The sequence below is a fragment of the Camelus bactrianus genome, chromosome 4, assembly GCF_048773025.1.
Source record: "Camelus bactrianus isolate YW-2024 breed Bactrian camel chromosome 4, ASM4877302v1, whole genome shotgun sequence".
Lineage (NCBI taxonomy): Eukaryota > Metazoa > Chordata > Mammalia > Artiodactyla > Camelidae > Camelus > Camelus bactrianus.
The window spans coordinates 31,453,360-31,479,525 of record NC_133542.1 but is presented as its reverse complement, the minus strand read 5'-3'; the positions used below and the strand labels follow the sequence as shown (position 1 = coordinate 31,479,525).

General features: G+C 34.8%; 1 protein-coding gene across 3 annotated transcripts in view; it reads right to left on the bottom strand.

The window, feature by feature from the left end:
• The window catches only part of RFX3 (regulatory factor X3), a 276,215-nt gene that overhangs the window by 235,477 nt on the left and 14,572 nt on the right, over window positions 1-26,166 (bottom strand). The window contains exon 2 of one of the 3 annotated variants that reach the window (XM_045504958.2): window positions 1,228-1,295. The exons of the other annotated variants lie outside the window; for them this stretch is intronic. The gene's annotated coding sequence lies outside the window, so the exon portion shown is untranslated. The remainder of the gene's footprint in view (window positions 1-1,227; window positions 1,296-26,166) is intronic. 3 annotated transcript variants of the gene reach the window in all.

Genomic DNA, 26,166 nt, shown 5'->3' with positions numbered 1-26,166 from the left:
CCCTGTGGTAGGTGGTCTTCTGTAAAACCACAGGTTTGAAATGGAGAAAATAGCTCCAGCTTATTTCTTGAGTCTTGGTTAAGTCTCTTAACCAGCAGATCATGTGATTATCTTCCCACAGAACCTGAAGGCCGAAGAAATGTTTAAAACAGCAATGTTTTATCATCTTGAATGGGCTGCATGTCAGTTGTATTTCAACTAAGTGAAAAGGTGAGGAAGTAATTTGGGTTCAAACATAATCTCAAAGACCAATGATGATGAACAGCGTACATATACTCAGACTTCATGCTACCCCTCTGGCGCCCCTCCCACCACCCTCCCACCGCCAGCTCGGCTCTTTTCACCTTTCTGAATGCCAGTGGAAAAGCTCGCTTTAAAGTACTGTAGTAGTAGAAGCAGAAGTTCACACACCAAACTGCTGCACCTTCTTACATAACCAACCTATTATTGAGCAGGGCAATTATGACATCAGAAGTACGTTAGCCAAGTATTCTACCAAATAGTTAATACCCATGGATCCTCATGCTACATGTCATTGGCTGGATTTATAAGGATAGCTGCTATACACTTTACTATCTCCAGTATGAATTTACTGTAGTACAGGCTTGATGCTTGGTCATCTATGAAACAACTATGGAAATGAATGCAGCATATGAAATTAGCTGGGTGCCATTTTAGAATGCCAAACCCAGGCAACACAAGGGTGCCAAATGGACAGGAAAAGACTAACACGAATCTCCTCCTTGTGTTCTCATTAGACCACCCTGCGTAGTGCCTAGAAATTCACATCACAGGAGCCTCGGTGCTCTTTCTCACCATTTACCCTATCGACTGTGTTTGCTAGCTGGTGGTACCTTGCAGTGTAGCACGTCTTTAATCCTAGCTGGGGCAAGCTGGGGAGGTGGCTGGGACGGAGTAGTTCTCTTGTGGTTCCCCACAGAGAGCTAAGCTACCCAAAGCATTTAAAAATAGAAACTGTAACCACATAATGTAAAGGACAGTTCTAATACTGTTTTGTCTTAAATATATAAAAGTAGTGAAAGAAAATAAAGCTCCTTCCTATGTTAGCTACTGTCAACCATCAAGAAAGAAAAAACCTATCTCAAAATCCCATATTTAAAAAAAGTATTGAAAAAATTCAGACATGAGACCCCATATTTGACATATCAAAGGACTATGTTTTGTGTACATTTAGTTCATAATTTATAGAGAACATGGATCAATTACCTCATATTCTTTCCATGAGCCAAACTCAATGTATTTTCTACCATAAAATGCCAGAATGACCAAGTGGCCTAAAATATTAAAAGCAAGAAAAATTAGGTTAATATTAAAAACTAATTCTTTGATATCTAGAAGCTATATGATTATCTTAAATTATTAAATTTGTGGATAAATACTAATTGCCATACAAATGAATTATCTTTAAAATATTCCTTTGCATAACTGTACCTATATTTTTTAAAGCTTCTTAATTTAACCAAAAAAGATACTGCTTTGCTTTACAGAAAAGGAGAGAGAACTTTTGTTTTTCAAAAAATTAGAATTCAAGCAAACATATTAATCTAATAATCAGGAAAAATATAAGTGAGGGAAAATAACGAAGAGAAGAATTCTTTGAAAGAAAGTGTGCTTTTAAATTGTGAAGATGAGAGACCAAACAATTCTGAAAGCAACCTGCTAACTTCTTGTATACGGAGAAGCAAAAGGGAGAATGGATTAGCAGTTGACATACCTTTGCTCATTCCTTAAAAATAATTAAATAAGATTCATTTCTTAAAAATAAGCAAAAACAATACATAAACAGGTTACAAACTGGAGAAAATTAATAGGATATGCATGATTATTCAGTTTTATGGAAATTTTAGAAAGAAATCCTTGGTTCCGACGAGAATGGGCAAGGTTAATTCCAAACTAATGATTTTTATTGGCTAATAAAGCAGGTTTAGAATAACACTGATATACAAAAATGCATTTAAGTATACTGCTTATATATGTTCATACCTTTTTTGCCCTAAATTTGGCCCATGACATCAAAGATCAATTTAGTACAAAGTACTCTGATCATTTAGTCACCTATAAACAGCATCATAGCTGCCTGGCATGATTTAGTTTTGTTTGTTTTCTTTTTTTCTTTAAAGGTAAAGGTAACATTAAGTGACAGTTGCCATAAATTTTTATGTCGGTCCATTAAACTTAGAAAAATAACAAAGCAAACAGGCACAGCTGAGTATATATGAACAGGCAACAGTCTAAATACACATTTTGGGGGTTACCCTGAACAAGACAAGACAAGGATCACTAAAATAATCACAGGTGTTTGCTGTGTATTTAGGTGATTACACGTCAGATACAGCAAGAATGCAATAATCTACACTAATTAACACACCAGAGTTCTCAAAAAGAACTTGGCAGTTTTAACACTATTGTTAGATTTTTGTTAATTTTTTATCATTATTAAATATATTTTCTGACATAAGGTATTACTGTACATGTTTATTATAAACTAAGTGACTAAACAATACTTTATAACAATTGTAAACAGAATGACTATGAGTTACACATACCTGCATTTAGATGTTCCAAAGATAATTCTACCTACTCTTTTTTAACTCTGATTCTTTTCTCCAACTACCAAACTTGAGTAAACATCAAGTAAGAAAATTCAAGCTAGTCTACAGTTAATCTGTGTCCTCTACTCCTTTCCAAACAGATTACAAGTAAAATCTCTTTGAAGACATGTTTCACCACCTCATGCTGAAACTAACACAGCTGTTTAGGATCTGTTCATGTCTTGAATTATTACAAGTTCCTCAGCCTCTATACCAGTTCACTGAGGATACAAATTTGTCTTAGCCACTTGTCATTTTAACTTTAAAATTCATTCATTTCTTAAACACCATTCTCACATACTGTAATTCAATTATTCATTTAAGAAAGAATTCCAGCTATATTAGGTCTACACATACAAATATCAAATATACATGGTCCTCACACACAAGTAGCTCACACACTATCAAGCCAAAAACAGCAAGATGGTCCCTCCCTCAAAACCCTACACTGGTCCCACAAGAACTTCTTCTTGTTTCTCTCTATATTCAACAATGACTTTCTTCTCATCTCTGGCACAGATAATCAAAATACCTTCAGCTTGCCCTTCAACATTTATTGGGTCAATACTATGCGCCTGGCAATACGCTAGAAGTTGATTAGGTACTCAGTGCCAAGCAAAACACAGTTTTATTTTGTTTTGTTTTGTTTTGTTTTGTTTTGCATTCAGGCCCCACTTCATCTGCTCCCACATACTAAACTAACTTTCTCAGTGGCTTTAAATTCTGGTATCCAGCAATCTTTCACCTTTTCCACTCTCATTTTCTCACACCCCACAACTAGGGGTACTGATTTGTCACGCATGTCAGATGACCCCTCCTAGCACCATCCTGGTCTCAACCAGGCAAAAGGGGCCTTGCCTGGGCCTTGCACTTTACAGAACCCACTTTGGTCCTCTGGCCAGGTACTTCCTCATGAAGCAAGAAGTCTGCAGAGTCCAGGGCATGTCCTCTGCCTCCTTTGGACTCTACCCCAGCAGATTCTCAGGATCCCAAATTCCCACGCAGAGCCCTAGAGCACAGTTCCCAGGGCAGATAGGAGATGCAGGCATACCCACCTCTAGGCCCAAGGGATAGTCAAGAGATAGCTTGCAGGGGGTGGGCAAGGTTGCTCAGGGAATGGGTATGTGCACATGCTACTGCAAAGAGCCCTGGATATGGGGAGGTCCCCATACCCAATGCAGGAAAAGAAAGCGGAGACAGAAGGCCAATTCCCCCTTGGCCACTATGATCTGGAGCAGAACTACTGAAAAATGTGAACATTCTAAATGGTAATCCATCTCATTATAAAGCTGTACTGGTCAAATTAGGAGGAAATAGCACATTTAATTAAGCTAGCTGATTTCCAGCATTTAAATACTCAAAAAAATAATGAGTGAACTTCCATTTGTATTCTTGTACCTGTTAGTGGTAGGCATGGGCCTGGTTTCTACACCCTATTTCCACCGATGGTTCCCCAGCTCCAATCTTATATAACCCATCAACTATTGATTATTGTAATAGGAGCAGCAATGAAGTAGCAGTAGCAAAAGCAGCACTGATAACACCTCTACTGAAGGTCCTAGCATAGTACCAGGCATCTGATCTGTACTAAACTCTTTCACAGCCTTTGTGTTACTACCTACAACCTCACAGCTAGTTATCTTCATCTTATCCAATCAAAAGTGACCGAGTGGCAGAAGGATTCTAACCAAGGTACTTCCGGATTAATATCCCAGGTTCTTCACCCTATACTTCCTTTCAGATGATTAAGAGGTTTACCTGGTTTCAGACTCCCTGCTAACCTACACAGACCTGCCAGATTAATTTCTCTAAAGGACCTCTTTCATCTTAACATCTGATCCACTTTTTAAAAATGTATGCTGTTGGTTATACTCTATCCAGTTAGGTTCAAAATCCTTTGCCTGATTTTTCTTTCTACTACTCCATCCGTTTATTTCCTAAAAAAAAATCAAACTTTTCACACCAAAATCATACCTTACCTCTACCTTTCACATGTGCTTAACGTCTTCCTCACAGCCAGTACACCTCCCCAAAAACTTAAGATCTCATGATTTACCTCCTCCCTAAAGACTTCTCTAACTACTCAAACCCAGACACTTTTCTTATTCCTATGTTACTGAGAGCCTCTAATCTGTTAATAAGCAATTAAGCCATGAACTTAGTTAGCATGGTGAGAACCACAAAGGATATGACATACCTTGTGAATTCAAGTCACTTTACGGAGCTAATATTACTGGAAAGCACTGTAGGAAAAACTGGTAAAGTGGCTCTAAAGACAAAGCACCTGGCTGATAATGTCTTTGTCATACATTAGCTGACTTTGGTGTTAAATTTGTACAGTAAAGTAACTACCAGCAGTTCATTTATAATTAGCAGACTTTTTGGTCTTGGAACCCTTTTAGATCTTAAATTTTTGAGAACCCAGAAGAACTTCAGTTTATGTGTATTATATATAGTCATGCACCACAGCCAGCTTTTTGTCCTCTCATCTTAAAAATGACAAAGTCGTAATTTCAACTCATTTCCATAGTGTAAATACTCTGAATGTGGCTACTTTGAAGCTAGGACTGTGACATCTGAATAAAGATTTAAGAAGGGATGAACACTGGCCCTCTCAAGCTGGTAAGAATGGGCTGCAATACATAACTAGTTATGTCTATCCATTTATCATATTAGAAAATAAAATGGAAGAAGGCAGTCCCAGATGGTGGCGTAGGAAGATCTTGAACTGACTTCCTCCCATGGACAAACCAAACCTACAGCTGCTAATGGAACAATTCCCTCCGAAAAAGACCTAAAAATTAGCCTAACAACTGCTGCACAACAAACAGTACAAAGGCCACATCAAGGCAGGTAGTGGAGGCAGAGACGTGGTCTCACCAGAAACCTCATCCCAGCACGGCAACCCACAATCAGGAGGGATCTCACAAATCCAGAGCTTCCCCCTAAGGAGTGAGGAGTTCGCGCCCTGGAACAAGCACCCCAACCCTTAGAACTTGCAACAAAGAGACAAGCCTCAAAAACACGTGGCTTTGAAAAAGGAGGAGACCCAAAGGGCTACAGGGAACCTCTCTCAAAGGGGTTGAGCACAGACTCACTCATCCTGAGCACCAGCACAAAAGGAGCAGTTTGAAAATGCCTAGACTACATATGAAGATTCATTCACTAGTTTTAAACATATACCAGAGGGGGAAGAGGCCAGTCAGGGCTCTCTTGGGGTCCGGAGGATCTGGTGAGAACCGCTTTTCCATGATGGTGCCAGCTGGTACACCCTGCCCTGCACTCTCCTGCAGCCCTGCAAAAGCGAGTTGGCACACCCCAGCCCTGCACTCTCCCGTGGTTCCACAAAAGCTGGCAGGCATGCCCCAGCCCTGAGCTCTCCTCTCCTGCTGCCTCACTAAAGCTGGCAGGCATGGGCAGTACAAACAGGTGACACTCCTTGATCACCTGGCTCTGGTGGCCAGGGGATTTGCATTCCTGGATTCCAAAGGACTGTAACAATTGGAGAAACAGTTCTGGCAGGCTATCATTCAAAGCACATTACACAAACTGCAGACTGAAACACACCCCAAATCTTTTTGTAAAAAGTATACTTGTCCTGTAACCTTAGACTGAAGGGCAGAATTGAGGCTTGCCTCGTACCTAGAGACTACAAAGATGCTCTCAGTGAACACAGGCGGGAGGATGCCACCTTTGTGCTCTCCTTTGGCCTTGCTACAGCTCGCCAGTACCTCCCAGAAAAGAGCTCATAGACAAGTCTGAATGCCTGATTTTTGAAATGATTGGCCAGGTTACCTGTGCTGGAGGCTGGTAGGGTTTATGCCACAAGATAGTGCCACAAGACTGTATTTATCTGCATCCTTTAAAAGCTACTGTCTGAGGGTCTGTTTTCCCAAAAGCCTAAAACTAGGTGCTGACTGAGATACTTCTCTTTGGAACACTGACAGATTTAAGGCACACCCTCAACAATAGGGACCTATCAGGAATAAATCAAGCTGTTTAGACAATCACAAAGGTTCAACAGACAACCAAGACCTAGGGCAAGGTTGAAAGATAAGATTCTTCACCTAACACAAGGCCACTCCTTCAAGAGAAGGAAGGTAGCTGTTTCACCTAACATAGAGAAACAAACAGAGAGTCAAGCAAAATAAAGAAACAGAGGAACATATTTTAAACAGGAGAACAACAAAAAACTTAAAAAAAAAAAAAACTTAATGAAATGGAGGTAAGTAGTTTGCTTGATAAAGAGTAAAAGATAATGGTCATAAAAATGTTCACTGAACTTGGGAGAAGAATGAACACAGTGAGATCTTCAACAAAGACACAGAAAATACCAAACAGAAGTCACACAGCTGAAGAACAGGATAAATGAACTGAAAAATATATTAGAGAGGTTCAAACAGACAACATGTAGCAAAGAAAGGGTCGTGGAACTCACAGACTGTAGCATAAAGGAAAAAGAATTTTAAAAAGTGAAGATAGCTTAAGGGACCAATGGGACAACATCAAGCAGACTACCATTCACATTACAGGGATCCCAGAAGAAGAGAGAAAGGGGCAGGAAAAATTATATAAAAAAATAGTGACTGAAAACTTCCCTAACTTGACAAAGGAATCAGAAATCCAAATCCAGGAAATCTATAGAGTTCCAAAAAAATGAAGCCCAAAAGACCCACACCAAGACACATTACAATTAAAATATCAAAAGTTAAAGACAAAGAGGGAATCTAAAAAGCAGAAAGAGAAAAACATTATATAAAAGGGAATGCCCATAAGACTACCAGCATATTTTCAGCAGAAACTATGCAGTAGTCCAGAAGTGCCACAATATATTTAAAGTGCTGAAAGAAAAAAACTTCCAACCAAGAATACTCAATGTGGCAAGATCATTATTCAGAATTTAAAAGAAAAAAGAGTTTTCCAGATGAGCAAAAGCTAAAAGAGTTTAACATCACTCAACCAGGCTTCTAAGGAATGTTACAGGGATTTCCTTAAGCTAAAAAGAAAAGGGCGTTAATTAATAACAACAACAACAAAATATATGAAAGTATAAATCTCACTGGTAAAAGTAAATATAAAGGCAGCAGATTAACCACTTGTAAAGCTGATATGAAGATTAAAAGACAAAAATAGTAAAAAAAAAAAAAAAGAAAAAAGAAAAAACTACTACAACTATAATAATCAGTTAAGGGATACACAAATTTTTTAAAATGTAAAATATGCCATTAAAAACATAAAACGTGGGGAAGGGGATAAAAAATTGTAGTTTCTGAATGCATTCAAACTTAAGTTGATATCAACTTAAAATAGAATGTTATATACACAGGCTGTTAGTTATGAACTTCATGATAGCCACAAAGCAAAAACCTACGGTATATACCAAAAGTAACGAGAAAGGAATCTAAACATAACACCAAAAAAAGTCATCAAACCTCAAGAGAAGAAAGCAACAGAGAAAGGAACTGAGTAGTACTACAAAATAGCCATAAAACAATTAACAAGAAGGCAGTAAGTACATACTTATCAATAATTACTTAAAATATAAATGAATTAAATGATTCAATCAAAAGACAGAGTGGCTGAATGCACACATAAACAAGACCCATCTATATGCTGCCTGTAAGAGACTCACTTTAGATATAACGACACACACACTTAAAAAAGCGAAGGGAGGGAAAAATGGTTCATGCAAACACAAAACAAGAGGAAGCTGGGAAAGCTACACTTATATAGAGGCGGGGGCAGAATAGACTTTCAAACAACTACTATAATAAAAGACAAAGAAAGGCATTTCATAATGATAAAGGGGTTAACCAAAGAGAAGATATACTATTTGTAAATACACACACTTCAACGTATGAGCACAAAAATACATAACACAAATATTAACAGACCTAAAGGGGAAAAGTGACAGAAACACAGTAATAATATGGAACTTTAATAACCCACTTGTATCAATGAATAGATCATCCACACAGAAAATCAATAAAGAAAGAAACTGGAAAAGAAGAAAACTGGAAAAACCATAAATATGCAGAGATTAAAAAACACAGTACTGAACAGCCAATGGGTCAATGAAGAAATCAAAAGAGAAATTAGAAAAATACCTTGAGATAAAGGAAAATGGAAACACAACTTACCAAAATATATGGGATACAGCAAAAGCAATTCTAACAGGGATGTATAGTGAGACAGATCTACTTCAAGAGACAAGAAAACTCTCAAGCAATCTGACTTTGTACCTAAAGGAACTAGAAAGAGAATAAGCAAAGCCCCAAGTACGTAGAAGGAAGGAAAGGAAAAACAATGATCAGAGTAGAAATAGAGGCTAAAAAGGCAACAGAAGAGATCAAAAAACTAAAAACTGTTTCTTTGAAAAAATAACCAAAATTGACAAACCATTAGCTGGAATCACCAAGAAAAACAAAGAGAAGGCTCAAATAGATAAAATCAGAAATAAGAGTTGATACAACTAATACAACAGAAATACAAGAGCCTACTGAGAGAAATGTAAGCGACTACTAAGAACAATCATACATCAACACATTGGACAACCAAAAAGAAACGGACAAATTCCTTGAGATATATCATCTTCAAAGACTGAATCAGGAAAAAAAAGAAAATCTGAATAAACCAATTACTAGTAAGGATGTTGAATCAGTAATCAAAAATCCCGCAACAAACAAAAATCCAAGACTAAATAGCTTCACTGGTGAATTCTATCAATCATTCAAGGAAGGTTTAATAAGCATCTTTCTCAAACTCTTCCAAAAAAAAAAAATGAGGAAGAAACACTTCCAAACTTACTCTATAAGACCAATATAACACTGACACCAAAACCAAACAAGGACACCACAAAAGAGGAAAATTATAAGTCAATATTCCCAAAGAACATAGATGCAAAATTCCTGAAAATATTACCAAACTTAACCCAACAATATATCAAAAAGATCATATACCAAGGTCAAGTGGGATTTATTCTAGGGATGCAAGGATGGTTCATGACACACCACATTAATGAAGGATCAAAAGCACATGATCATCTTAATAGATGGAGAAAAAGCTTCTGACAAAAGTCAACATCCATTTATGAGAAAAAAACTCTCAACAAAGTTACAGAGGGAGTGTACCTCAACATAATAAAGGCCATATACAACAAGCCCACAGTTAACATCATACTCAAGGGCAAAAGCTGAAAGCTTTTCCCCTAAGATAATGAACAAGACAAGGATGCTCATTCTCGTCGTCTTTACTCAACATAGTATTAGAAGATCTAACCACTACAATTAGGCAAGAAAAAGAAACAAAAGGCATCCAAATTGGACAGGAAGAAGTAAAACTGTCACTACTTGAGGATTATGTGATTTTATACATATAAAAACCTAAAGACTTCATCAAAACACTACTATAATTTTTAAACAAATTCAGCAAAGTGGTAGGGTACCAAAATCAACATACAAAAACCTGCTGCATTTCTATACATTAACAATGAATTATCTGAAAGAAAACTGTAAAAACCTTTAAAGTACATCCAAAAGAATACCTAGAAATAAATTCAACAAAGGAGCTGAAGGAACTTGTACAGTGATAACTAAAAGACACTGATGAAAGACTATGAATACGAAATAGAAGGATATTCCATTCTCATGCATTAGAAGAATTAATATTGCTTGAATGTCTGTATTACCTAAAGCAATAGACAGATTCATGCACTATCAAAAAACCAATGGCATTTTTCACAGAAACAAAATACTCTGTAAATTCGTGTGAAACCACAAAAGACCCTGAAGAGCCAAAGCAATCTAGAGAAAGGACAAAGTTAGAGGCATCACAATCCCTGGTTTAAAGTATATTACAAAGCCACTGTAATCAAAACACTAAGGTATTGGCAAAAACAAACAAACAAACAAAAAAACAACAACAGACATATTAAAGAATGAAACAAAACAGAGAGCCCAGAAAGAAACCCACGTATTCACAGGCAGTTAATTCACTACAAAGGAGGCACGAATATACAACAGGAAAAGAACAGTATCTTTAATAAACTGTGTTGGGAAATCGGCACAGCCACATGCAAAAGAAGGAAAACTAGACTACTATCTTAACATCACACACAAAAATTAACTCAAAATGGATTAAAAACGTAAATGTAAAACATGAGACCAAAGAACTTTTAGAATAAAACATAGGCAGTATGTTTTCCTTGACATCTGTCTTGGTGATGAGTTCTTGGATCTGACTCCAAAAGCAAAGGCAACAAAAGCACCAATAAACAAATGGGACTACATAAACAAAAAAGCATCTGTACAGCAAAGGAAACCACTAACAAAATGAAAAGGCAGCCTACTGAATGGGAGAAAATTTGTGTAAATCATGTATCTGGTGAGGGATTAATATCCAACATATAGAAACCACTCACACACAAATCAATCAATTTTAAAATGTCAGATGGATTTGAATAGACAGTGTTTCAAAGAAGACATACAGATGGCCAACTGGTACATGAAAAGATGCACAACATCACTAACCATCAGGGAAATGGAAGTCAAAACCACAATGAGATATGAAAGCACAATTGGATAGAATAGAACGGCTATTACCAAAAAGGCAAGAAATAATAAGTTTGGCAAGGATGTGGAGAAAAGGACGTGCACTCCAAGTGGGAATGTAAACTGGTGCAGCCACTATGAAAAAACAGTATGGAAGTTCCTCAATAAATTAAAAACAGAACTACTGTATGATTCAGCAATTCTACTTCTGGGTATTTATCTGAAGAAAACAAAAGGACTAATTCAAAAACATATAGGCACCTCTATGTTCACTGCAGCATTATTTACAATAGCCAAGATACAGAAACAATCTAAGTGTCCACTGATGAATGAACAGATAAGGAAAATGTTGTATATATAGACAATGGAATACTACTCAGCCACAAAAACAAATGAAATCTTGCCATTTGCAACTACATGGATGGAACTTGAGGGTATTTGCCGAGTGAAATAAGTCTGACAGATAAAGAGACATATCATATAAACTCACTCATAGTTGCAACCTAAACAACAAAACAAATGAATAAACAAAACTCATACAGAGTGATGATGATGGCAAACAGAATGGTGGCTGCCAAAGGGGAGGAGGTAGGCAAATGGGTTAAGTGGTCAAGAGGTACAAACTTGCAATTATAAAATAAATAAGTCATGGGGATGTAACGTACTACATGGTGACTACAGTCAATAATATTGTAGTGAATACCTGAAAGTCGCCAAGAGAGTAAATCTTGAAGGTTCTTATCACAAGGGGAGAAAAAAATTTAATTTTGTATGATAACTAGATATACTGTGGTGATCATTTTGCAGTGTATACAAATATCAAATCATTAGGTTATATACCTGAAACTAATATGTTATATGCCAATCATACCTGATAAAAAAGAGAACTGTAATATTTACTGATTTTAAAATGACAGTAATAAAACCATAAACATATTTTTATGAAATATATCTAAATTTTCCAAAATACAATTAGTGAGAAGAGTATCACTGTTTTATATTTTTACAAACTTTTTTTAAACATATTGGTTAATAGAAGACAATTGGCTTCTCAAGGATACTTCTGCATTCAATTTGCTGTTCTGGTTGAAATACATGAAGTAAGTGCAACATCACAGAAACATGTAGTTGAAAAGGGAGGACATCCTGGAGCTGGTGACTCCTGGGGTCCTCCATTCACCCTCTGGGCACCATTCATACACTTTGCATAAAAGGCTTTGGTGTGAAAAGACCTTACCAGTAGTGAGACTTTGGACTAGTTTGGTAGTTTAACTAGTTTTTCTCACCTAGCAATTATCTTAATATGAAGATCTCTAACTTCAGCCTGCACTGAAAAGAAAGTTTATGCTATTTTCTGTGTGCGTTTACATACACACAGATATATAAGTGTGTGTGTATACATAACACAGTTCCCCAATTCAATAACTCAAAGTGCTAAGAATATCATGGAAAAAATAATTACAAAGAAAAAATTCTTCCTTTTCAGAAGAAAAAATTTTATGCACAGAATATTTACAAAGCTCATGTATGAATCTTCACTGTGCTGGACATAATTTTCAATTAACCACAAAAAGTACAATTATGTTCTATTTTCACAAGTAGACAATTGCACCATAGGTACAAGGTAAGAGTTACATATCCACTGATGTAAAAAAATGACTATCAGAGAAGAATTATATTTCGCATAACTCTTAAATATTAAATTTCCCAATTTAATATTTTTGGCAATACTTAATTCTTCAAACTGGTATTAGTAAACAGTTTAACAATATAAGCACATAAATCATACTCAAGAAAAAATTTTCATTAACTTAAAATTTGCAGAACTAGGTGTAATAGCCAGAGGCTTTATCGGAAAAAGCTGTACCGTCTTAACACTAAGGGCTATTTTTCCCTTGGCTCTAAGAATCACTGTAGCCTGGCATTCTTTTCCCTCTTCAAATATCAAGGCAAAGTTAAGCATGTTCTGCACCTCCTCCTTTACCTAAGTTTAGGCAGGAATTACCTTCTTCAAAGAGTTGAAATAGGATAGCCGTTGCCTAAACCAATTTAATCCCACTAACTACTTCAAACTGTTATATTTCAAGCACTTCATTCTTTTGCAAATATTATCTTCTCATTAAATTAAATGCCTTTATGATCCCTTTGACAACAACAGTATCTATTAAAATTTAAACTACATTTTGCAAATCAAGGGTGAGTATACTGAACATTTTTTTCAGGGGTAGGCCAAAAAGTACCAGAAGTAATCAGATTTTTATGGGACTCCACAGCTGCCTTACTTCTCAGCAAAAGCTATTAATATTCATTTTCAGTTATAACAACAATGGAAGGTGCAGTTTACTTGCTTCTACTCTTATAGTTTTTTTTTTTTTACATAGAAAAATTTGGAGAGAGGCTAAATGTTTAAATAATATTAAGGACCACCATAGATATTAATAAAATAAATTTGCTTTTTTCTTTAAATTCTATCCTTTTTCAGGGTAGTAAGTACTTCATCTGTTCAGTGTATAGTTCTATTATTGCTCTGTAATCTTTAAAGATCCTGCTCCAAGATTTGAATCTGTGAACAAAAGGGATCACTTTATAAAATCTCACTCTAACAATTCCTTCTCATACTGAAAATGACTTAATAAAACACACAGTGCATAATATCCTTCTTTGAAAACCATTTTGTTTCTGATTATATCCAGTTCCACGTTACTATTTTCAGCTGCCACCCTCTCCAGCAAAACCCTCATCACATCCTACCGCCAGGAGTAAGCCTGAAAGATAAGGACAATACGAGCTTCTAGACTTTGATGTTAAGTTCTCTATAGGTAGTTATTTTGCTTTATCTTTTATTTTATTTTCATTTTATAACCCAACTGAGTATGTAATGCCCTCATATTTACATTAAAAATCTGAGCTCAAAATAGTTAAAGAATTTGTTTAAGGATAATTAGCTATCAAATGACTAAGCCAGGATTTGAACTTAGGTCTATTTTACTTTTTCAAAGACTCACATCTTTCCCTAATAATTTTGCAAGTTGACAAACCTTATACAGCATATTTTTATTTTTTTAAGCTAAAAATGTAACTAATCTTGGATATTTGTGTACATGTTCACATATGAGTGTCTCACATGGTTGGGTCTTTGTGGAAATTTTACAGCTGCATGTAAGTACTACAACGGACTTCTATTAATACTGTGACAATCCTGACAAAAATCCATGTTCAAGATTAGTTGAGGGAGGTAATTATCCCACAGATCTGCTTCATACTGATCCTGTGTTTGTGTCTTCAAGAGTGAGCCATGATTTCATGGTTACAGGCTGAACTACAGTGCATATCCATGCCTCACGATGTAGAAGGGGACAAAGTCATTCACTAGTAGAATGTGTGGCAGGTCAGGCTATTTAACCGCTCAACTGTAAATCAGAATAATTGACAGGACAGTTCTATAAAGTGCTATACAGTCACTATGTAAAATATAGACAGAGCAAAGTAAACTTCAGAATATTATTGACAATAAAAAGAGCCACATAAAAAATTATTCTCTAGAAAAGCAGACAATTCAATGTTGCTCAAGTGATGACTAAATTCAAGTATTAAATTCACTGCGGTTCTATTGGATTTCTAAGGGCTAAAGAACATTAAAAATACTTCAGAAATAGATAATTTAGTGGTAAAACTTCCAAACATTTCAGTTATACTTGGTACAGGTAGTATCTACATTGAATTGGGACACTAACTCCTCAGTTAGCAGGACAAAGCTTCTCTGGTGCTGCCATGCTGATCCCTGAACCTATGACACCTCACAATGACATCCTCTAGAAAGAAGCTAGTGTAACATTAGGTGGGTGTATAAAAACATCTCAATGGGAGAATTCCACTGTGGGTAAGCTATTATTATAAAAGTGCAAAAAAGCATGCCACTTAATCACTGATAAACATTTCTACCTAAAGAAAATTCATTGTTAAAGAAATAGTTTACGCTATACCATTTACTTGTTCTATGCCATGTGTTTGCTTAAGAGGTTGGTTTTACCTTTAGCTAAAGCTGTGTATTTTCTAATCTGTTTAGGGCAGCTGTCAAGTAATCAAAATAAGCAGTGCCATTTTAATAAGGAAGTCTTTTAATGAAATAGGTCACAAATACCTAATTTCTACTCTTTACTGTAATTGCCAGGAAGTACCATAACTGCCATTTAACAGTCTTTTCCAAATGCTGACACAAAAGATGAACAAATCAAGGGTATTAGCATGTGTGTATATTTACAGCTTATTGCTGTCAAAGGCTGCAGTTCCTCTCAACTCCAGCAGCTATATGAGGATCTGTTTCTTTTGATGGAAGCATCCTGTTTCAGGTTGTGAATATATCTGAATTAATCTCTTTTTCATGGCTATATAAGCAAACACATACTAAAGGATACACGGGAAAAATGTTAACAAAATTATAGCACAATATTACACCTTTAGGAATATCGCAGACACTTACACTGTCACTGTGGAAGATTCTACATTTTACTACTTTATTCTTTCTTCTTCAATAAATTCTCTGTTCCATTGGTTATTAGTTCATAATTTCAAAAAACATTGTTTATATATAGCTCAAATAGTGTTTTCTTGGATAAATTTTAAAAGTTTATTACAAGAATCAGTTTTATATGCAGATCCACTTAAATTGTATACATAAAACTACATGGAGCTGCTACAAGATTAAAATAGAGGATCTCCAAAAGAGAAAGCACAAATACTATGATTTTTATTTTTAAAAGCACATTCATTATTACTATTTTGCTACAGTTTTTTAAAAAATATTTCCCTAAAAACTCACTTACATATTTTTACCCTTTTTTTGGTTTTATTTTGAGCACACTCTTTTTTTAATCAGTAGCTTTTTAAATTTGGTACTATTATTGCTATTTTAATACTACAGTCCTGTGCACAAATAGTAGTAGTTTTATAAGGAGTTTGCCCATTTTTGAAAGGCTAAGCTTCCCCAAATCAAACTAGTTTACTGTGAAAAGAAAACCATGACAACTGTTTGTACCTCTTGCTTTATTATTACATCCGGCCTGGTCACTCTTAGAAATTCAATCTATTACGGTTGCTAGGAGTCTGTTGCTGTGCAACCTAGAAGGGTATGCTGTGCTTTCAGGCTAAGGAGTGCTAATAAACCTGTAGGCTTCCCTCTATGGGTCTGACCAGTGTGTTTAAAGGGCTTAATACTTTTCAAGAGTGATTGGACTACAATTCAAGACACATCCTATTAAAAACAAGTCACACTGAGAGATTCCCAACAAAGGGACAAAATGTTAAACATACACAAATATTCCAAATGTATCCTCCGAATCCCTAATTTGGTAAAAACAAACAAAGAACAGATTATGATCTACATTTCAATTATACCACCATCTCCAAGTTTTTATTTCTACAGTCTTCTAAAAGGTTCTAAGTATACATGAACTGAGAAAGTTTCCAAAAAAAAAAAAGTATTAAGTACCTTCAACTTTGATTGAAAACAAAACAAAACAAAACAAAACAAACAACAAAACTATGGTACTTATATAAACTTCAATGGTAGAAAAATAAATTAAACCTAGGAACCCAGGAGTCATGAAGTTAGCAAAACTAAAAGCACTCCCCCACCACACACACACAAAAAAATCAGTGAGAACCTGAAGAAATTCTAAATTTTATTACAAAAACAGATGATTTCTTGTTTTTCTTTTCATCCCTTTTGGTCAGTAATGATTTTGTATTAATTCTAAAATCTACTTCTATCCTATCAGTTGCATATTCTAATACTTTAAAGAGTAATACTCAGCAAGTTATTCATATAAATTCATAAGAGTTAGTAGTACTTGAATGTAAATAAGAACAAGAGAAAAATAGTGGCCTATCAATAAAATACTGCTAAACAAATTACGTGAAATAGTATTTGAAAAGTGGGCAGAAAGAGGACTTCTACCTTCCTTAAAAGAAGAAACTGAACTGACTTTTATTTACTTAGGTATGATAGGCCTTTTTCATAAAGTATCTGAAGAAAAAAACAGATGAAGTTGGCCTACCATAAAATACCAAAGACTATACAGATAAATAAAATGAATATGATTTTACACTAGTCATCTTAATTATGAAAATTTACCCAGAACTTTCCAAGGATATTTTGGCTATACTAGTACTGCCTGCAACTTTCCAAAGTTAAAAATAAATTTTTTAAAAAGCCAAGCAACATCTTCTCTATATTCACGGCAATATTTGGCCCTTGTACCTAACTACTCTGAACTAGGCACAATTTTTCAAACAATCTCTCAACTGTATTACCTTATTCTTTTTTAAAGAGCCATGAATATCAGTCATTTAATAGTTGTTTTTATTTCTTCATCATTATATGCCACAGGAAGCAGAATAAAGAAAATTAGCTATTTCTCTAAAAGTATCAAGAAAACAACAATAAACAAAGGAATGCGGAACAACTACTCAAAAAAGAAAGACAAAGAATTCAACAATAGGAGAGCTGAAGCAGGCTGAGGTGCAAAGGCAGCATCTGACCAAAGAACTGTGGCTGACGCAGGAAGAGAATGGGCTTGCTAAGAAGGTTTAGAATGAAACAGCCTATAAGTAAAACCAAGCAGAGCAGAACAGAGCCAACGGGAGAAATGGGACGGAAAGGATGATCAAGAGAGACAAAAACAGAGTAAGAGAATAACTGAAAGAAAATTTGCAAAAAGAAACATGAGGATTCATTTGATAGTTGAGGAAAAAAAATAAAAATTAAAATGAATTTTATATTTTGCATGGTAGCAAAAAAATTTTTTTCCTTGATCCATCCTTTCTTCTTTCGAAGGCATGCAACAACTCAGAAAAGATGTTCTTAAAAGATGCAGTGATATCAATAACAATTGTGATGTAAAAACCAAGTGATTTGTAATTTGAAGATTCAACTTAATTTTACAATGAAGTAATTTGAAAACTGTCCAATTCTCATTTAGGATAAGAAAAATTTAAATTAATTCTAAAGCTGCAGGACCTAACATATGCAAACCTTTTGAAAGTAATGAAAATTTATTTTCGCAAACAAGAACAAGACATTAAAGCACACACAATACATATATACACTCACAATAGTCAATAAAGTCATTAAATTCAGATTCCACTTATATGTATACAGGGCCTGTGTTAGGCAAATGTGTTAACTTTTAAAGCAGTTATTTAGTAGTTGGTCAATTATTATACAATGTATTATACAATATATAATGTATTATACAATCCTAGAAGAAACGGCTCTGAAAGAACCAAAGTTCTAAACTGGCTACATTAATACTTAAGATCCTGTCAGGCACTATTAACTAAAAGGCAGTGGGGCAAAATAAAGAATAAAAAAATTTTAGATGATGGATATCCTATCGTGGAAGTGTGGGAAAAGAGCCTTCTGGTGTTTACTGGGGTCTTGTGTCTTTAAATTTACAAAGCTGCAATAATTATAAAGTGTGGCTTCCTTAGGAGAAACCAGAGGAGTATGTAGCTATAGAGAATCATATGTTTATCCATGGCATTTAGCCTCTCTTTTGCACATTCCAGTTTTCTTGGATTTGCAATACCCTGTATCACTTGATTCATTTCTACATACTCACCTTCTTCCAATAATAATAATAATAATAATAATAATAATAATAATAATAATAATAATAATAATAATAATAATAATAATAATAATAATAAATGATCCACAATAAAAGCTGAATTCTGAATTTTTAAAAATTTCATAAACTTTATCAAAAATATAAGAATACAGGCTAATAAATTCTTTATAGTAGTCATATCTTACTAATGATAAAGAGAAAAGAAATGAGAGCCCTAAATATATGGCTCTTCCTGCTTCCACCAGCTCCCTCCTACTGGTAGAATATTTCCCAAAGTACGTTTTTTCAAATTTTTTCTATAATGTGTTTAGCCAAGTTCAAAAGGATGTTGATATACAAAGGAAGAGTTTTTAATACTAAAATGTATAAAAAGGAATGTGATACAATAACTGATTAGAAGAGCACTAATCAGTTAAAACATACCCTAAAACCTCTTAAAAACCACCTTTTAACTACTACTGTTCACTTTTATCATTTAAAAACTTGAAGAAAAAAAAAGTATTGGATCGATAGGAAAAAAGGGACTGGACTGACTGATTCTTGAAATGCATAACTGAGGATACTGAAAAAAGGCATCTTGAAGTACGTTCTATAAATTGAGGGACAATTTCAGTTGCATCACATTATAAATGCCAAAAACTTCAAAGATGTATTTCACAATTTTTGTGAAAGCAAATACACAGAAAATCTTTAGAAAACATAAAAGAAACCATCTTTATAAAGAGATAAATGTTATTTTCTCACAGAGCACTAGCAAATTGTCTTTGTAGTGTATACATTAAATTTGGAAGACAGTATTTAATTCCAACTCAAAATCTGCGATGAGGAATATAAAAGTTCACAATTTAAAATTTTAAATGATACTTGTCTGGCAACTGACCTTTATTCTTTTCATGATTTTTTTTTTTCATTCATTCCTCCATCATCTGGGGGAAAGGATACAATATGGCAAAGCAGAGCCATGGACTGGCAATCTGAACCCTAAGCCTGACTCAGGTAGGAAGTGAGAGAAATAATAATGGAGTAGGTGAAGAGTGAGGGGATAGAGCTGAAAGAATAGTAACCATAAGTTAACAATTAAAGCAGAGACCTGGATATATAGGAATTCATTTCATTATTTCATTTTACTGTTCTATTTTTGTATAAGTTTATATTTTTCCTTAATAAAAAAGGTAGGGAGAAAAATAAGGCCAGAGGTGTTCTCCAAAGTCTTTTTCTTACACAGCTCACATATGTTCATAAACATGGTGATGGTACAAACAACTGATGATGCCAAATTTGGCTTCTTTAATTTTTTAAATTTATATTTATAATGGTAAAAATACCAAGCACTTAAGTTCAATAAACTCTGGCCTACAGTTTGCTAAATGTGGGAACATCTGACTCACTTCAGACACAAATGACTCAGCGTATTTTCAAATATAACCACTTAACCAGCCTTTAAGGAGAAAACCAGGATAGAAGTAAATATTTTACATACAGTTTACATAAGTCCAAACAGAGAAAGGTAGTTTTTGTATGCTTAAGATTCCACAGTAATTTCTACTCCCTAACTTAAATGTTAAAAACATACATATATTATTTATTGTACCATTTTTTAAGTATTCCAATACAGTACAACAGCCTCAAATACTGTCAAACTGTACATTTCATAATGGATGACAGCCACATACTGTTGAATATTTGACACTGAATTCAAATGGAAAATATAATTCTGACATTAGTACACTGAAAATCTCATTCTAAAAATATCAGCATGACAATCTATTTGTCAAAATAACAGAATTCAAGATAATTTGCCTCCATTAGTAATTTTTATTTATCTAAATAATCTCTAATTTGTCTTTTTGCATATACAAAATTTTACAAATAAATTCAATTCATAAATTGACAGTAACTCATGATTAAAGGTGACTAAGATGATAGATAGCTATGCTGTATAAACAAGGACATTCTAGCTTCACATCTAAGATGCTGAAGGGCATTTTGATCATAGAAACCATGATAGGCAAAGACTCTTTCTCCAGCTACAATTAGTCAATATAAGCAAACTGAGAGCACAACCAACCAAACTAGCAGTTCGGCTAATTCTAATTTCTATTTCCTTATTAATTGTGACTTTTACTTTTAACACTTCATTTATCAATTCTTTCCAATTTTTTAAGATATAGTTTAGTGATAGTTACAGGAGTTTTCAGAAGAATCTCGAACTTGGAAGCAGGTAGGGTAGACTTGAAATGAATATCCCCTCTCCTTTCAAAAACAAAAACAAAAATCTAAACTAAAAGCAGTTTTTGAAAGAGACTCTTAATCTGCCTGTTTCCTTATAGAAAACCATAGCTTTTAGTCAGTACACTTCAAAAGAATATATAAATGAAAAGGCTGTATATTCAGGGAAAGGCAAATAGAAATGATATAAGGCAGAAAGAAAAGCACTGTGTAAGGACAGATGTAAACAATTAGGACTCTTTAGTATAAAAGGAAGGCTAGTATCAATAAAAGCATCAATATAAATACATAAAGCCACATTTGAAGAAATATACAAAACTTACCTCTGTCAGACTCTGTTCAAATGTCACCTCTTTAACTTCTTCCTATTTACTCTATTTAAAATTACAACTTCCTCCACCCTCATCATCTACCATCTCTATTTCCCTTCTTTCTCTGTTTTTCTCCATAGCATTTATAACCATCTATAACACTTATTTATTTTCTCTCTCCCTCATCCCCAATTATTTGAATGTAAGCTCCTCTAGGGCAGAGACCTGATCAGCTTTGTTCACTGTTTTATCCTCCACAGCATTTCACTGCTTGGCCCACATTGTGGGTACCAATATTTGCTCAATAAATAATTGTATAATCCAAAAATGGGCAGAAGACCTAAACAAGCAATTCTCCAATGAAGACATATGAATGATCAATAGGCACTTGAAAAAATGCTTGGTATCACTAATTATCAGAGAAATGCAAATCAAAACTACAATGAGGTATCACCTCACACCAGTCAGAATGGCCATCACTCAAAAAAGTCTGCAAATGATAAATGCTGGAGAGGGTATGGAGAAAAGGGAACCTTCCTACAATGTTGGTGGAAATGCAGTCTGGTGCAGCCATTGTGGAAAACATTAGGGAGATTCCTCAAAAGACTAAAAATAGATTTACCATATGACCCACCAATTCTACTCCTGGGCATATATCCAGAAAGAACCTTAATTCAAAAGAACACCTGCACCCCAATGTTCATAGCAGCACTATTTACAATAGCTAAGACATGGAAACAACCTAAATTTCCATCGACAGATGACTGGATAAAGAAGTTGTCATATATTTACATAATGGAATACTACTCAGCCATAAAAAATGATAAAATATTGCCATTTGCAGCAACATGGATGGCCCTTGAGAATGTCATTCTAAGTGAAGTAAGCCAGAAAGAGAAAGAAAAATACCATATGATGTCACTCATATGTGGAAACTAAAAAAAAAAAAAAAAAAAAAAAAAAAAAGACAGATGAACTTATTTATAAAACAGAAACAGACTCACAGACATAGAACACAGACTTGTTGCCAGAGCAGAGTGGGGTAGGAAGGAATAAACTGGGAGTTTGAGATTTGCAGATACTGACTGGTATATATAAAATAGATAAACAGTTTATACTGTATAGCACAGGGAAATATATTCAATATCTTTTAGTAGCTTACAGTGAAAAAGAATATGAAAATGAATATACATATATTCATGTATGACTAAAGCATTGTGCTGTACACCAGAAACTGACACAACATTGTAAACCGACTCTATCTCAATAAAAAAAAAATGAAATAAATAAAAAATTGGATAAAGATGAGAAGTAAAAAATGAACTTGTACACCTAAACTGATTCTAGAAGTTGAAGGAAATCCCTTGAGTCTGAAGAGAGGTCAACATGACGTCATAACTGGTAGGAAATTCACCAAACACCACCTCAAGAGATGGTACAGGATGAAAATACACTGACTAACAAAAGAGCTTGATGAATCTATGAATGACAGCTCCACACAAAGAAACAAAGACTCTTCACACTAAAGTCTCTGTGGTAGACATCCAAGCAACTTCCACTGTCCCACAGCTCAACCCTCAGTGGAACATCACACACGCAACCACAGGCCTGACTACTGGAGTAACTCCATTCTGACACCGCCAGGCACCCTGATATAACCTCTGAGCTCAAGTCCTGATTCGGCACTTTGGACATCCCAGTAGCAACAGTGAAGACAGGCAGCAAAAGGAGAAACTGAAGTGGTTTGGGGTATTCAAAGTAGCCCACCTCCTAAAAAAAGTTCTCAAAATGCCCCCCAGATCTCTCCCATGTTAAGCAGCATTTAGGAATTCAACACCCTGCCACAAACAGAAAATAGGAGAAAGGCGCTAGAGCCTAAAAAGCACTTCCCAAGTTCTGAAACTAAAAAATTAGTTTGTCAGACACCAAGGGAATTCCAGGCAGGTCTACAATTTCATAAACACACACATATGTGCGTGTGTGTGTGTGTGTGTATATATATATAAAATTCATGTATACATACAGAATTAGGTAACAAAATATCATTGGAAAAGTAAGAGGAAAAGAAACCTTGATTAGGTCAACCCAAATCTACTCTGTGCTAAATGATGCTGAATTTAAAGAAATACCCAAAACTAGTGAATTCATGCCATTAAATCAGTTTTAAAAAACAGGAAGTAAATAAATCCACTTGGAGTAACAGAATTGCATCTAATGGTCATTATAAAATCAGGGCTAGACAAAATTATAAAGTGGTTAAATGCGTTTTCTATAATTTGATTAGAGATAAACATTCTGAGGCTTAATCAATAATTATTCATTGATTGCTTCCACTAGGAAAGGACATTGAGTTGTTCGCTAAGTTCAAAAACCTGCTGTGTAGTCAGCTGCCCTCTGGAAGCTCATGAACAATTTGGAAAGATCAAACATTTACAGACATAAGTCTAAATCACAATCAACAGCTGTGTTAATAAGAAATTCATTAGAAGTAAACTGATCAAGTTATGGACCACTCTAAGTTTCAGAGAGATGAATTTAAGTGGGGTGATTTTAACAGAAAAAATCATGAGAACAGGCAAGGAAGAACTCAGGTAACCATAGCGTAGTAACAGCGACTGCTATTCACTAAGTACATGGGCGTCAGACACAGTGCTATTCGCCTATGTCACCTAACGTAATTTTTCGAAACAATACTTTAAGGTAGATTTTACTAATCCTATTTTGCAGAGTCTCAGTAATCCACGCAAGGTTAAACTACTAATCAGAAGTAGAGCTGGAATTCAAACCCAGGGCTGTTCGTCCTGCAGTTCATGCCCTTTATCAATTACACAATACCGTAAGCCAAGCTGGCCAGAGAAAAGTCACAGAGCAGTGCTGAAATATACGCTTGAAAATGGACACTAGATTGTAAGCTTCCTGAGAGCAAAGCCTATGGTAGTTCTGTGGCACTCAGTAAATACTTCCGAAATAATTCTGATGACTAGGAAATAGGAATCCTGAAAGATTCTAACCCTAATAAATATAAAACTCTGGGCTATTAGAAAACATCCAAAGTACCTTCTTTTCAAAGGATTCGATTAATCCATATTTAGGAAGAGTTGTAGTAGAAATTTATCCAGATTATAAACTCATAACCTATTAAAACCACATAAAATGTTTTATTCTTCCTCTTTAAATCCAACAAATAGAGCAGTCTAGTACTTAATTGATACCCGAACCTCTTTATTCAAACCTCAGTTTAAGACTTCCAAGTATTTAGCAGTCTTTTCATCTGAATTACACCTTGAATATGTGTATTTTCTGTTCCATTTTATGGGCCAACAGATACATTGGCAAATCAGGAATATAGTTAAGTCTAAAAGTAAATGATTTCGATGCCCCTGATTCTCACCCAAAAACAAAACCCACCTTCTTCAATTAACAGAAAGGAAAACCGATTTAATGCATTGTATTCTGATTCTTTCTTAATCCTCATTAAATTAAAAAATAAAGTCATAAAACTTAAGAATGAGAAACTTCTAGGGAAAAATGCAAGAGCTAACTAATATTTCATCATACCTTTGTTTATCATACCTCCTTTTTTATTGAAGGTGAGAAGAAATCCAAAGGGAACAGTTTTACAAGAAAGGTTTGTCCATGGGGATTTACCTTGTTAAGAGCGAATGACAAATGGTTTTCTCCTATAGGAAACCTACTCCTGTTTTATATAAATGTATCCTTTCAGATTCGGTACCACAAATGACGCTGGTAAGAGCATCAAGTTACTGCTAGAAAATTCAGTTATTTATCATTTTCTTGATCTCTCCTACATGGATTATTTCAAATAATCAACAGGGTTAGTGCTCAAATTGTTCATCTTTATCACAAAACAGGATCCAAAAATTAAGTTCAAGCCAGATCATGGGTTTATCTCCAGTTCTATCTGTCTCTCTAACACACACACACACACACAGAGAGAGAGAGAGAGAGAGAGAGAGAGAGAGAGAGAGAGAGAGAAATAAGACAAAATCTTGGTAGTTACTTATTCCAGCCACAGTCTCATACTATTAATCAGTAAACAATATATCCTTTCAACAGCTCAGATTAAGAAAATAAGAAGTCATATAATAGCATGACTGCTGCTATTGCTTCTGGTTGCTATGGAATAAGGGCAGTCCCTTCACATTCCCGTTCGTTGTTTCTCTCTTAACACTGCTGCAGCACCTTTAAATCCCAGCCGGGCAAGTCCCAGCTTGCACCGCCAGTATCAGCTGCCAGTATTTTACTTTTGTTCCACAAGAGAGTGACCTACGGAATAAATGTTTCAATTTTTATAATGAATAATTCGATGAATTTTTACAACAATCTTTAGAATGATTAGAATCATCCTTACCCTCATCAAAAAAGTAAAGAGGTGTATGCCAAGTATGAGAATTATTTATACTAATACAGTGGTTATGACATACATTACCATACAGCAAGGGAAGGGATTTTCTCTTCCCAGCAAGGGAAAATACAAATAGTAGGGATTAAAAATCTCATATTTTTCTTTATAAAAAGCCAAACAAGTATGGTATTTCCTCTTAATATACAGCCCATCTAAGATTTCAGAAAATATTTTAAAATTGCATTTCTATGTCATTCTAAAATAAAGCAATTAAATAATGACCTAAAACCCAAAATTTATAGTTGAAGATGATAAAAATTAAGATATTTATTCAAACTTCAAACACAGAACTATAAAATTTTAACTTTTTCTAGGAAAAATACAGAGCTCAAACTTGTAGATAAAAGAAACAAGTACTGTAAATGCTTAAGGCAGCACATTTGGGTTGTCTGCCTTTAAAGAAAGTTT